This window comes from Rhincodon typus, chromosome 48, assembly GCF_021869965.1.
Source record: "Rhincodon typus isolate 14 chromosome 48, sRhiTyp1.1, whole genome shotgun sequence".
Taxonomy (NCBI): Eukaryota; Metazoa; Chordata; class Chondrichthyes; order Orectolobiformes; family Rhincodontidae; genus Rhincodon; species Rhincodon typus.
In genome coordinates, this window is record NC_063379.1 from 5,858,248 (window position 1) to 5,871,524 (window position 13,277).

The 13,277-nt window shown below is 44.2% G+C and overlaps 1 pseudogene; it reads right to left on the reverse strand.

Annotated features, from left to right (window-relative positions):
• Window positions 1-13,277, reverse strand: part of LOC109933297 — a 97,408-nt pseudogene that overhangs the window by 33,264 nt on the left and 50,867 nt on the right.

Consider the following 13,277-nt stretch of genomic DNA (forward strand, 5'->3'; position numbering starts at 1 on the left):
CAACAGCGATTGAAGAACAGCAAGTCCGTGCAAGGAAAAACATCATCTCAGTGAACTCAAATGGAAAGGGGCTATTGTACCGTCTTCCATTTTCTTTCACCCTTCCATCCACAACACCATTTCTTTTGCTCCATCTGTGTCTGTCTGTATCTTTGTAGTATAGGAGTTTAACAAGTGTAAGAGTTTTAATTCATAAAGCTTACATCAACCATTCATAGTTTCCTCCAAAGTTTATTTCTGGCAAGAATTCTTATTAATCACCTGCAAAGTTAACTAATACTCCACATAAAGTAATTTTATTGCTGCATCTTCAACTGTAATCCATCATTCTAACTACATTTGTCGACATTCATTTACTGGAGCCAATCATATTAATCAATGCCAATTTTTAAGTATTTTTTTAAAAACTATTTCCTCCTTTTCTCTTCCTGCTTCCTTGTGTCTGTAAACGTGCGTGTGGCGCGCGTGCGCATATACAGTATAAAACAAGCTTTGTTTTAATCTTCCAGAGTCATTTAAAATTTCAACTTCACAAAACATGGATTTTGGGGAGACAGCATGGCCTAATATCGAAAGGAAAACAAAGAAAATAAATTAAAACCACCTTTGTTACAGACATAAGAAAACAAAAATATTAAACTCCTTTTGTTCACGAGTATCATTCCTCAATATTCAGATTTAATCTCCAGAAGCTCAACAAATGGCCCTGAAAAATTTTGGAAAATCTCATTTTGGATGTCCCTAAACATGGGAATTTATGAGAATGGCACAATTTTCCATGAATTTACATGATAAAGTAGCAACTCCTTGTACTTAACCACATGTCATTTCAATCTTCATACTATTTTGGAGTGAGTAACATCATGAAACGATACTATATGCTGTGATAAAATCCATTCCATTGAGTTTTATGCAAGGAAGAAATTTTATTCTATCACATTGTTGAAATATCACTGTTCTCGGTTTGCAGGGAAGGGGAATATCCCCCTTATTCACGTTCAACAGGCTGCATATTTACTGCTAGTGCAGCTATTGTTATATTTCAAGGGAATTTCTAGGAGTCTCCACCACCCAGCAGATGCTCACGTATGGGAGTGGACTGTTAGATAATCCTGTTGTTTAACAGAATTTTATCAGAGACTGTCCTGTGAGGAAGATGTTATGACTGTGCTGGACAATGAGTGATTTAGGAGTCTTTAAAAGAAGAAACCTGCTGTTTTTACTGAACTGTGATCCACAAAGAATTAGACCCTAAAAGTCATCTTATGTAATTATCTCAATTACAAATACTTCCCACTCCTTGTGAGCAACTAGTTTATTACTTCTGATGACACTACAGACATCTTCCCTCATGAACTGTGTAGCTTAAAATTGATGTTCTAAATTATTATTGTGTTTAAAATTATTTTCCCACAGCATTGGTGTTTAAAATACTGAATATCTATATTCTAGTTTTGTACATACATGCCACATTCATCCTTTTCATCTCATTTCCATCGTCAAGTTCTACAAGAATCCAGTGAACATACCAACAACTGGTTAGCAAGGGTATCATACCAATTTTTCACCTTAGCATTTTACACGTCTTATTTTCTAAAGTTTGTCTGATTCTGCCTTCTTCATTTGAACTAAAGAAAGGTGTTCTGTTTCTTTTGCAATGTAATAAGCGGTTTATCAATGAAAGTACTGAACAAGCAGTTACCTCAAGACATGGCATTTGTGCAGAACGGACGCCAGCCGCTGGAGTCCTTCACCTTGAATACAGCATTTCTGTAGCGTGAGCTCTTTTATCGAATCACAGAACCCAATGGCATGAGAGAGGGCTGCACAGTCAATAGGGGTCAGTTGCAATCTATCAAAGTTCAGTATTTTCACAGATCCCACTGTGGCCTGAGCCAGTGCTTTATTCTGAGACTCAAACAGACAGTGCAACAGCATCAAGAGGCTTCTTTTCTCAGTGTAACTCTATACACTTCCAGCCACCCTGATAAGGGTTTCCTTCAGACACTCAATCACTTCGCAGGTTGTTTGATGAAGAAATGGACCCAGAAACCTCTTCAGGGGCCAAGCTGCCTGGGGGGAGGTGAGACCAGCAATAAAACGAAAAAATATTTCAAATCTCCCATCCTCCTTGCTGTGGGCTTCACAGAGGAGCTTTAGGATTTTCCTGGGGTGTGCAATCAGGAATGGTGCAAGTGGAGCTACAAACTCTTGGATGGTGAGATGTGGGAATGTGTAAACCACACTGCGGACAGAATCAGCTCTCTCCAAAAGTTCCATCAGGAACCCAGATAGGAACTGGGAGGGTTGCAGGTTGTACTGGATCAGATCTCCAATTCCAAACACAAGCTTCTTCTCAGAGACTCCTGTGAAGGCCATCTCACCAAGCTTCAGTAACACGTCACGGGGGTCTTCAATCTCTCGGCTATGGTTTTCCAGAATGTTATAAATGTAGTAGGAACATAGTTGGGTGATGGTCTTGGAAACTTGCTGCTGTTTCCTGTCTTTTCCTGTGAAAAAGGGACCCAGTGACAGACAGAGGATCCAGCAGTACAAAGGGTTGTAGCACTTGGTGTACAGGATCTCGTTCTCCTCCACGTGTTTGAAAACAGCTGCCGCCACCGTCTGATCCTCAAAAAACCTGTTGAAATATTCCTTCCGCTCATCACCAACAAATCCCAGGATTTCAGCCCAGACACTGATCTCAGCCTTTTCCAATAAATACAATGCAGTGGGATGGCTGGTCATTAGCACTGAACATCCTGGGAGCAGTTTATGCTGGATTAAACTGTACACAATGTCAGATACTTCACAGCAGCATTCAGGATCAGTGCATGTAAACCGAGGTTCTTTATTTGTCTGACTATCAGAAAAATAGATAGTGTCTTTGAATTCATCCAAACCATCAAATATAAACAGCAAACCCTATGGGTTCTTCCAGACCTCTCCCAGAACATTCCCAAAGTAAGGATACTGATCCTGTATCAGGTTCCTCAGGTTTATTCTGCCTTTAATAGCGTTTAAATCCTGGAATTTAAAACTGAAAACAAATTGAAACTGTGGGTATATTTTCCCAGTGGCCCAGTCATAAACAATCTTTTGTACCATTATTGTTTTTCCAATCCCTGGGACTCCGCTCTGCTGCCGAACTCCAAGGTTTTGATTTTTGCTGGGAAAAACTACTGTGGAATAATTGATCAGCTCGGATTTTTTCCAGATCTCTCTGGAGATGCTCCTGTCTCCACTCATCATGGTCTTGGCCTCTTGCCAGCAGTTCACATTCTACCAGTTTCCGATCTCGAACAGTAGAAATGACCGTTAGTTCAGTGTATTGCTCAACCAGCTTGCAAGCCTTCTCCTTTTTGTCTTCTCTCAATGTTTCAGCTCGGATCCTGAGAATTTCCTTGTGTTTCTGCTGAACATCTTCAATTAGAACAGACACAAAACGGTTCTCAATGTTTGTTGTTTTGATGTAACTTGGATACTATTTCATTAATCAGTACACATTACAAGATTTAATTCGCAGTTTCAATAGAGATTTGTACTGAAATTAACTGATTTTTAATGAAAATCATGTTTGAAAATTATCAAGAAACATCTGAAATCCTGAGATATAGTAAGAACTGCAAATGCTGGAGTCAGATATAACAGTGTGGAGCTGCAGGGACACAGCACGCCAGACAGCATAAGTGGAGCAGGGAAGTTCTGAAGAAGGATCCTGAACCAAAACATCAACTTTCCTGCTCCTCTGATGCTGCCTGGCCTGCTGTGTTCCTGCAGCTCCACACTTATCGTTGAAATCCTTAGTTGGCTCCAAAATTTTCTAAACATGGAGATTTCCATTTGGATTTTATTTTCCCCATGATGGTTAATATTACTCAGCCTGGTCTATACTCAAAACATCTCAATACAACGCGACAAAACGATTTTAGTTTGTCAACAAGTGTTCTTGTGAACCCACAGCAATGTAGTTGACTTATCTGCCTTCTGAACTGGCCCAGCGAGCCACTCAGCTATGAAAGCACACAGAGAAATGAAGTCAGATAGACCACCTGGCATTGACCAGGCTCTGGAAATGACAATTAAAAAAACAGTCCTATCAACCCTACAAAGTCCTCCTCAGGAACATCTGGGGCCAGTGCCACAACTGGGAGAGTGGTCTCACAGTCAAGGCAAGCCATAGCCTGACAGTCATACTCATGGATCATTCTTTACAATGTCCCATACACCACCAGTGGATAGGTCCTGTCCCACAGACTCTACAGGCCCAGAAGTGGCAACAAAGTGGAACACAGTCAGCAGGGAGTTTCCTTGACGTGGGGTCCAGACCCCATGAAGTCTCATGACATCAGGTAAAACATAGGATATGGAAATCAGCAGAGAATTTCCTTGCCTGTGTTCCCTCTGATTAAGAAGACTCCTGTTGAGCAATACTTGGAGGAGGCACTGAAGATGGCAAGGGTGCAGAATGTACTCTGGGTCGGGGATTTCAATCTCCACCATCGACAGTGGCTCAACAGCAGCATTACTGATTGAGCTGGTCAGGTACTAAAGGACATAGCTGCTGGTCTGTATCTGCAACAGGTACTGAGGGAAACAACAAGAAAGAAAGACACTTCACCTCATCCTCACCAATCTGCTGGCTGCAGATGCAACTGTCCGTGGCTGTACCGGTGAGAGTAACCACTGCATAGTCCTTGTGGAGATGACATCCTGTGTTCACACTGATAACACATTGCATCATTTGTATGGCACTATCACCGTGCTAACTGGGACAGACATCCAACAGATCTAAGAAACTCAAGACTGCGCATCCACGAGACGCTGTGGGCCAACAGCAGCACCGTACTCCAACACGGATCGACAACATCATGGCCCAGTACAGCATTATCACAATCGATGGGACCAAACCTGGCTCAATACAAAATGCAAGAGGACGTACAAGAAGCAGCACCAGTCATACTGAAAACTGAGATGCCAACTTGAAGTTTCCAACCAGGACTGCTTGTTTGCTGAACAACTAGGCAGCATGTGATAGACAGAGCTAAGTGATTATAAAAACCTAAGCTCTGCAGTTCTACCACGTCTATTCCTAAATGATAGCGGACAATTAAACAACTCACCGGAGGAGGCAGCTGCACAAATATCCCCCATCCTCAATGATTGAAGGAACCAGAACATCTGTGCAAAGAAAGCTGCGAATGTTTCAGCCTTACCTTCAGACAGAAGTACCAAGTGGATGATCCATCTTGGCCTCCACTGATCTCCAGCTTCACAGATGTTATTCTTCAGCCAATTCAATCCATGTGATATCAAGAAACACTTGGGAGGTACAAGATACTGCAAAGGCTAAGGGCCCTGTCAATACCCTACAACAGGACTGAAGACGTCAACTCCAGAACTTACTGCAAGAGAGCGAGGAAGGGGAGTCGTATTTTGATTTGGCAGTACCTAGACAGGATATTCCTGAGGGATTGTCCAGTGAAGCTATATTTCTCAGTTCCACCAATAGGAAGGGATGATTCCTTTGATGGGATTGTACTATAAGCGAGATCACAGATTGCTGCAAGAATTGCAGGGTTGTAATAGTACAGGATTTTAAACTTTCCAGACTGGGACCGCCATAGTGTTAGGGGCTTGGAATGACAGGAATTTGTAAAGTGAGCTCAAGAACACTCTCAAACAATATGTAGAGGGCCCTACTACAGAAAGGGCAAAACTTGATCTCCTCTTGGAAAATAAGGCAAAGAGACTGAAGTGTTAGTTGGGGAACTCTTTGGCAACAATGACCATAATTCTATCAGTTTTAAAATAGTTATGGAAAAGGAAAGGCCTGGTCCACAAGTTAAACTTCTAACCTGGAGCAAGGCCAATTTTGATGAAGAGATAGCAACTTTCAAAAATTGATTGGGAGAGGCAGCTCATATGAAAGGGACATCTGGCATGTGGGAGACTTTCAAAAGCAACATAATGAGAGTTCAGGGCCAGTGTGTTCTTGTTAGTGTGAAGGACAAGACTGGCAGGAGCAAGGAACACTTGATGATGAGAGAAATTGAGGGTCTGGTCAACAAAACGGAGGCATATGTCAGGTATAGACAGCTGGGATTGTGTGAATCATTTGATGAGGGTAAGGGTATGGGAATACACTTAAGGGCAAAATCGGGAGGGCAAAAAAAGGGGACATGAGGTAGCTTTGGCATATAGGGTAAAAGGAGGTTCTATTCTACAAGTATACAATGGCAAAGGAATAACTAGGGAGAGAATAGGGTTCCTGAAAGATCAACAAGGCCATCTGTGTGTGGAACCAGAGGAGATGGGTGAGATCTTAAACAAATATTTCTCATCAGTACTCACTGGAAAAAACATGGAAGCTAGGAAAATAAAATGATATTTTGAAAAAAAAGAGAGTCCATATTACCGAATAGGTAGTACTGGAGGTCTTAAAACCAAGATAGATATATCCCCAGGACCTGATCAAGTGTAACCTAGAGCATTGCGGGAAGCTAGGGAAGAAACTATGCGACCCCCAGTGGAGATATTTGCATCATGAATAGCCACAGGTGAGATGCCGGATGACTGGAAGGTGGCTAATGTTGTGCCATTATTTAAGATAGGCTGCAACGAAAAGCCAGGGAACTACAGACTGGTGAACTTAATGTCAGTGGCGAGTATGTTGTTGGAGGGAACTCTGACAGACAGACATTTGGAAAGTCAAGCGCTAATTAGGGATAGTCAGCAAGGCTTTGTGCATGGGAATTCATATCTCAAGTTTGAGTGAATTTTTGAAGAGGTGACCAAGAAGGTTGATGAATGCAAAGCAGTAGACGTTGTCTGCATGGACTTTAGCAAGGCCTTTGACAAGGGTCCACATGGTAGATGGGTTAGTAAGGTTAGATCACATGGCATCCAGGGAGAGCTACCTAACGGGATATAAAATTGGCTTGACGGTGAGGACGCAGCAGGTGGTGATAGAAGGTTGTTGTTCAGACTGGAGGCCTGTTTCTAGCAGCATGCCGCAAAGATCAGTGCTGGGTCCACTCATGTCTATCATTCATATAGAAAAAGATTTAGGTGAGAATATACAAGGCACGATTCGTAAGTTTGCGCATAACACAAAAATTGGTGGTATAATAGGCAGTGAAGGAGGTTACTTAAGGGGACAATGGCATCTTGATCAATTGGGCCAGTGGGCGGAGGAATGGCCGATGAAGTTTAATTCACATAAATGTGAAGCATGGCATTTTAGTTGTTTTTCAGCAGCAGCGGCACGAGCCAGAGTGCCGACGGCAAGGTAAGATTTTTTTTTTCACCAGTATAAAAACTTACCTCGTGCAGCAGAGACCCTCTTGTTTTCAGCGGCGGGTGTGCGGAGAGAATGCGAGCCAGGAAGGAACTGATACATTTGGGCATTGGCTAAACCCGAAACACTACACGTGTAGCGTCTCCCACCCATCTTCCTCCTCTAACCAAAAAAAAAAAGACTGTGTGGAGGGTCAGTAAGGTAAGGCTTTTTTTTCTTAAATTCTTCTGGAAATCTAGAGTAGAGGGAATGGAAGCTAGGGCAGTTGCATGCTCCTCTTGCAGGATGTGGGAGGTAAGGGTCACTGCTGGTGTCGCCTCTGACTTCACCTGCGAGAAGTGCACCCAACTCCAGCTCCTCACAAATCGCGTTAGGGAACTGGAACTGGAGCTGGATGAACTCCAGATCATTCGGGAGGCTGAGGGGGTGATAGAGGGGAGTTATAGGGAAGTGGTCACACCCAAGGTACAGGAAAAAGGTAGCTGGGTGACTGTCAGGAAAGGGAAAGGGAATAGACAGACAGTGCAGGGATCCCCTGTGGCCATTCCCCTCAATAATAAGTATAAGTTTTGGATACTGTTGGCGGGGGGGGAACGACCTACCAGGGGAAGGCCATAGCGGACAGGTCTCTGGCACTGAGACTGGCCCTGTGGCACAGAAGGGAAGGGGGGAGAATAGGGCAGCAATTGTAGTGGGGGATTCAATAGTAAGAGGCACAGACAGGTGGTTCTGTGGACGCGAACGAGATGAACGGATGGGATGTTGCCTCCCGGGTGCCAAGGTCCAAGATGTCTCGGATCGTGTCTTCAAGATCCTTAAGGGGGAGGGCAAGCAACCAGCAGTCATGGTACACATCGGTACCAATGACATAGGTAGAAAAAGGATAGAGAATGTGAAAAACGAGTACAGGGAGTTAGGTTGGAAGTCGAAGTCCAGGACAAACAGGGTAGCTATCTCTGGATTACTACCAGTGCCACGTGATAACGAGGTAAGAAACAGGGAGAGAGTGCAGCTAAACATGTGGCTACAGGGCTGGTATCGGAGGGAGGGCTTCCATTATGTGGATAATTGGAGCACATTCTGGGGAAGGTGGGACCTGTACAGTAAGGACGGGTTGCACCTGAAGCGGAAGGGCACAAATATCCTGGGAGGGAGGTTTGCTCGAGCTGTACAGAATGGTTTAAACTAGATTGGCAGGGGGTGGGGAACCGGATTTATAACTCAGAGGTTGAGGTATTCAGCCTTCCAACAGACACAACAAGGAGTGAGGTTGTTTATAAAGAAATGCGGTCGATGGAGCGTAATTGTGGACACAGATGGTTTGAGGTGTGTATACTTCAATGCTAGAAGTATCAGAAATAAGGCGGATGAACTTAGACCATGGGTCGGTACTTGGAACTACGATGTTGTGGCCATTACAGAAATTTGGGTAACTCAAGGAGAGGAATGGTTGTTGGAAGTTCCGGGATTTAGATGCTTTAAAAGAAATAGGGAGAGTGGAGAAAGAGGCGGGGGAGTGGCATTGCTAGTCAGGGCTAGTATAGCATCTACTGAAAGGCAGTTTGAGAATGATATGTCTACAGAGTTAGTTTGGGTTGAGGTCCAGAACAAGGAGCAGTCACTTTGTTGGTTTTTTTTTTAAAACAGACCCACTAATAGTCACAGAGAAGTGGAGGAGTGGATTGGGAGGCAGATACTGGAAAAGTGCAGAAGTCACAGGGTTGTAGTCATGGGTGACTTCAACTTTCCAAATATTGATTGGAAACATTTTAGTTGTAATAGTTTAGATGGAATGGATTTTGTCCAGTGTGTTCAGGAAGGAGTCCTAACACAGTATGTAGATAGATCAACATGAGGAGAGGCCACTTTGGATTTGGTGCTTGGCAATGAACCGGGCCAAATGTTAGGCCTGTTGGGAGGAGAGCATTTTGGCGGTAGCGATCATAACTCTGTTACTTTTACAATAGTCATGGAAAAGGATAGGCACATACAGCAGGGTAAGGTTTATAACTGGGGGAAGGGAATTACAATTCTGTCAGGCAAGAACTGAGTAACATAAATTGGGAACAGATGCTGTCAGGGAAGAGCATTATTGAAATGTGGAGATTGTTTAAGGAATGCATACTGTGTGTGCTCGATATGTCTGTCCCTAGCAGGCAGGGAAGATGCGGTCGAGTGAGGGAGCCTTGGTTCTCAAGAGAGGTCGAATGACTGGTTAAGAGGAAGAAGGAGGCTTATGTAAGGTTTAGGAAACAAGGAACGGAAAAGGCTCTAGAGGGATACAAGTTATCCAGGAGGGAGCTGAAGAAAGAGCTTAGGAAAGCTATAAGGGGGCATGAGAAAGCCTTGGCAGATAGGATCAAGGAAAACTCCAAGGCTTTTTACATGTACGTGACGAATAAGAGAATGACCAGAGAAAGGGTAGGGCCGATCAAGGATTGTAAAGGGAATTTGTGCACGGAGCCTAAAGAGATAGGAGAGGTCCTTACTGAATACTTTTCTTCAGTATTCACAACTGAGAGGGACCCAGTTGTAGAGGAGGACAGTGTGAAACAGGCTGGTAGGCTAGAGGAGGTCGATGTCAGTAAGGAAGATGTGCTCGGAATTTTGAGGAAGTTGATGATAGATAAGTCCCCCGGGCCTCATGGGATTTATCCAAGGATTCTATGGGAAGCGAGGGAAGAGATCGCAGGGCCTTTAGCGATGATCTTTTCGTCCTCACTGTCCACAGGTATAGTGCCGGAAGATTGGAGAGAGGCAAACGTCATTCCCTTGTTCAAAAATGGGAATAGGGATAACCTCGGAAATTACAGGCCAGTTAGTCTTACATCAGTGGTGGGCAATATTGGAAAGGGCTCTGAGAGATAGGATTTATGATCACTTGGAAAGGCACAGTTTGATTTGTGATAGTCAGCATGGATTTGTGAGGGGTAGATCATGCCTCACAAACCTTACTGAATTCTTTGAAGAGGTGACCAAACACGTGAATGAAGGTAGAGCAGTGGATGTGGTATACATAGATTTAAGTAAAGTGTTTGATAAGGTTCCCCATGGTAGGCTCATGCAGAAGGTACGGAGGCATGGGATAGGGGGAAATGTGGCCGATTGGATTCAGAATTGGCTGACCCTTAGAAGACAAAGGGTGATAGTGGACGGAAAATATTCGACATGGTGCTCAGTTACGAGTGGTGTACCATAAGGATCTGTCCTGGGTCCTCTTCTATTTGTGATTTCTGTAAATGATTTGAATGAAGGAGTGGAAGGGTGGATTAGCAAGTTCGCGGACGAAACGAAGGTGGCTTTGTGGACAGTGCGGAGGGCTGTTCTAGATTACAAAGGGACATTGATAGGATGCAGAGCTGGGCTGAGAAGTGGCAGATGGAGTTTAACCCTGAAAAGTGTCAGGGTGATTCATTTTGGAAGGACAAACTTGAAAGCAGAATACAGGGTTAACGGAAAGATTCTTGGCAGTGTGGAGGAGCAGAGGGATCTTGGGGTTCATGTTCACAGCTCCCTGAAAGCTGCCACCCAGGTGGATAGAGTTGTTAAGAAGGCATATGGTGTGTTAGCTTTCATTAATAGAGGGATTGAGTTCAAGAGCCGTGAAGTTATGCTCCAGATACACAAAAACCTGGTTCAGCCACATCTGGAGTATTGTGTCCAGTTCTGGTCGCCTCATTACAGGAAAGATGTGGAAGCGTTGGAAAAGATGCAGAGGAGATTTACCAGGATGTTGCCTGGAATGGAGGGAAGGTCTTACGAGGAAAGGTTGAGAGAGCTAGGGCTTTTCTCTTTAGAACGACGAAGGATGAGAGGTGACTTGATAGAGGTGTACAAAATGATCAGAGGTATAGATAGAGTGGACAGCCAGAGACTTTTTCCTAGGGTGGAGGTAGCTATTACGAGAGGGCATAGTTTTAAAGTGAGTGGAGGTAGATACAGGGGAGGTGTCAGAGGTAGGTTCTTTACTCAGAGTGGTAGGGGCGTGGAATGCATTGCCGGAGAGGGTAGTGGAGTCGGCCTCATCAGGGGCATTTAAGCGGCTATTAGGCATATGGATGATAGTATATGGTAGGGGTGGAGGTTAGATAGACCTTAGGATTAGGGTAAAAGTTCGGCACAACATTGTGGGCCGAAGGGCCTGTACTGTGCTGTACTGTTCTATGTTCTATTTTAGAGAGACAACCCAGAACAGCGGAGTGTTGTCGGACAAGAGACCAAGGGTTAAGGTACATTGCTCCTTGATAGTGGCATCACAGGTAGACTGGGTTGTGAAGGTGGCATTTGGCATACTTCCCTTCAAAATCAGAGCACTGAGTATATTGAGTTATCATGTTACAGCTGTACAAGGATATGGGAAGGACACATTTGGAGCACTGCGTACTATTCTGGTTATGCTGCTTTGGGAAAGGATGTTATTATACTGGAATGGGTGAAAAAAAAATTACAAAGGAAGTTACCAAGAGTGGATGGTTTGAGCTATAAGGATAGGCCAGGACTTCTGTTCGTTGGAGTGTAGGAAGCTGAGGGGTGACTTTAGAGAGGTTTAAGAAAGGAGTCCAAAACTAGACGGCATAGGGTTAAGTTAAGAAGGGAAAGACTGAAAAGGGACACGAGGGGCAACAACTTCACACAAAGGGGTATATATAAGGAAAGAGCTGCTGGGGAAGTGGCAGAGGCATGTAAAATTACAACAACATTTAAAAACATTTGGACAGGTACTTGGATAAGAAAGGTTGAGAGGGATATGAGTCAAATGGGACGAGTTCAGTTTAGGAAACCTGGTACAATTGTGCCAAAGGGCCTGTTTCCACGCTATATGATTATGACTTCAGGTGCTCCCATGACCTTCTTTCCATCATGAAGTCAGAGGCGGCGATGCTCACCAACAGTTGCACAATGTTCGGTGATATCCACAACTCCTCAGACATTGAACCAGTCCTTGTTCAAATGCAAAACTTGGATAATATCCAGGCTTGGACTGACAAGTAACATTCACACCACAGAGATACCAGGCAATGACCATCAAAACATGATCTAACCACCTACCTTGATGTTCAATGGTGCTATCGTCAACAAATCCCCGACTGTTAACATCTCGATGTTTCCACTGACCAGAAAAGTCAACTGGACTCTCCATTTTAACACAATGGCTTGAACAGCAGGTCAGAGGCTAGCAATACTGCAGCGAAAAACTCACCTCCTGCCTCCCCAGGGCCTGTCCACCATTTGCAAGGTGGAATGCTCCCACTTATCCAGTGGAGTGCAGCACCACAACCATCTAAAAAGCTCAACACCATCCAGGACAAAGCAACATATTTAATTCCTAGCACATTCATAAATACCTACTCCCTGTGCCACTGACAGTCAGTAAGTGATGTGTACTATCTACAACATGCATTGCATAATTACACCAAGGCCCCTTCGACAGCACCTTCCATACACTCAACCATTTCCATCTTGAAGGACAAGGGCCACAGATGCTTGTGGTGGTGTTCTCATGCAAGTTCCACAAGCTACTCACCAAACTGGCTTAGAAATACATCACCATTCCTTCTGTTGCTGGGTCAAAAACCTGCAATTCCCTCCCAACAGCATTGTGGGTCTACCTGCAGCACAGGGACTGCAGCTCAAGGCTTTTAGGCCCTTTTTGGCGTCCCTTTGCCTTTTGGGTCCTAGGCAGGAAGATGGTGTTGGTTGTTGGGAGGTCAAACATTTGAGCTGCTGGTCACCTTCCAGACCCTGGCTTCTGGTCCCCTTCCCTTCCTACTCTGGACAGTTCCACCACAATCCCCTCTCCCCAGGACTAAACCCAGTTCAAAAATAATGTGGCCTTCCCTGAACATGCGCAGCACTAGATTTGCACGGGACATCACATGTAAAATCTACATGATAACATTGCATGCTTGGAATATTGTGCATGCACATTCCTGAATGAGTACACATGTGCACTTGCCAGGAATTGCCAGTGTTAGCA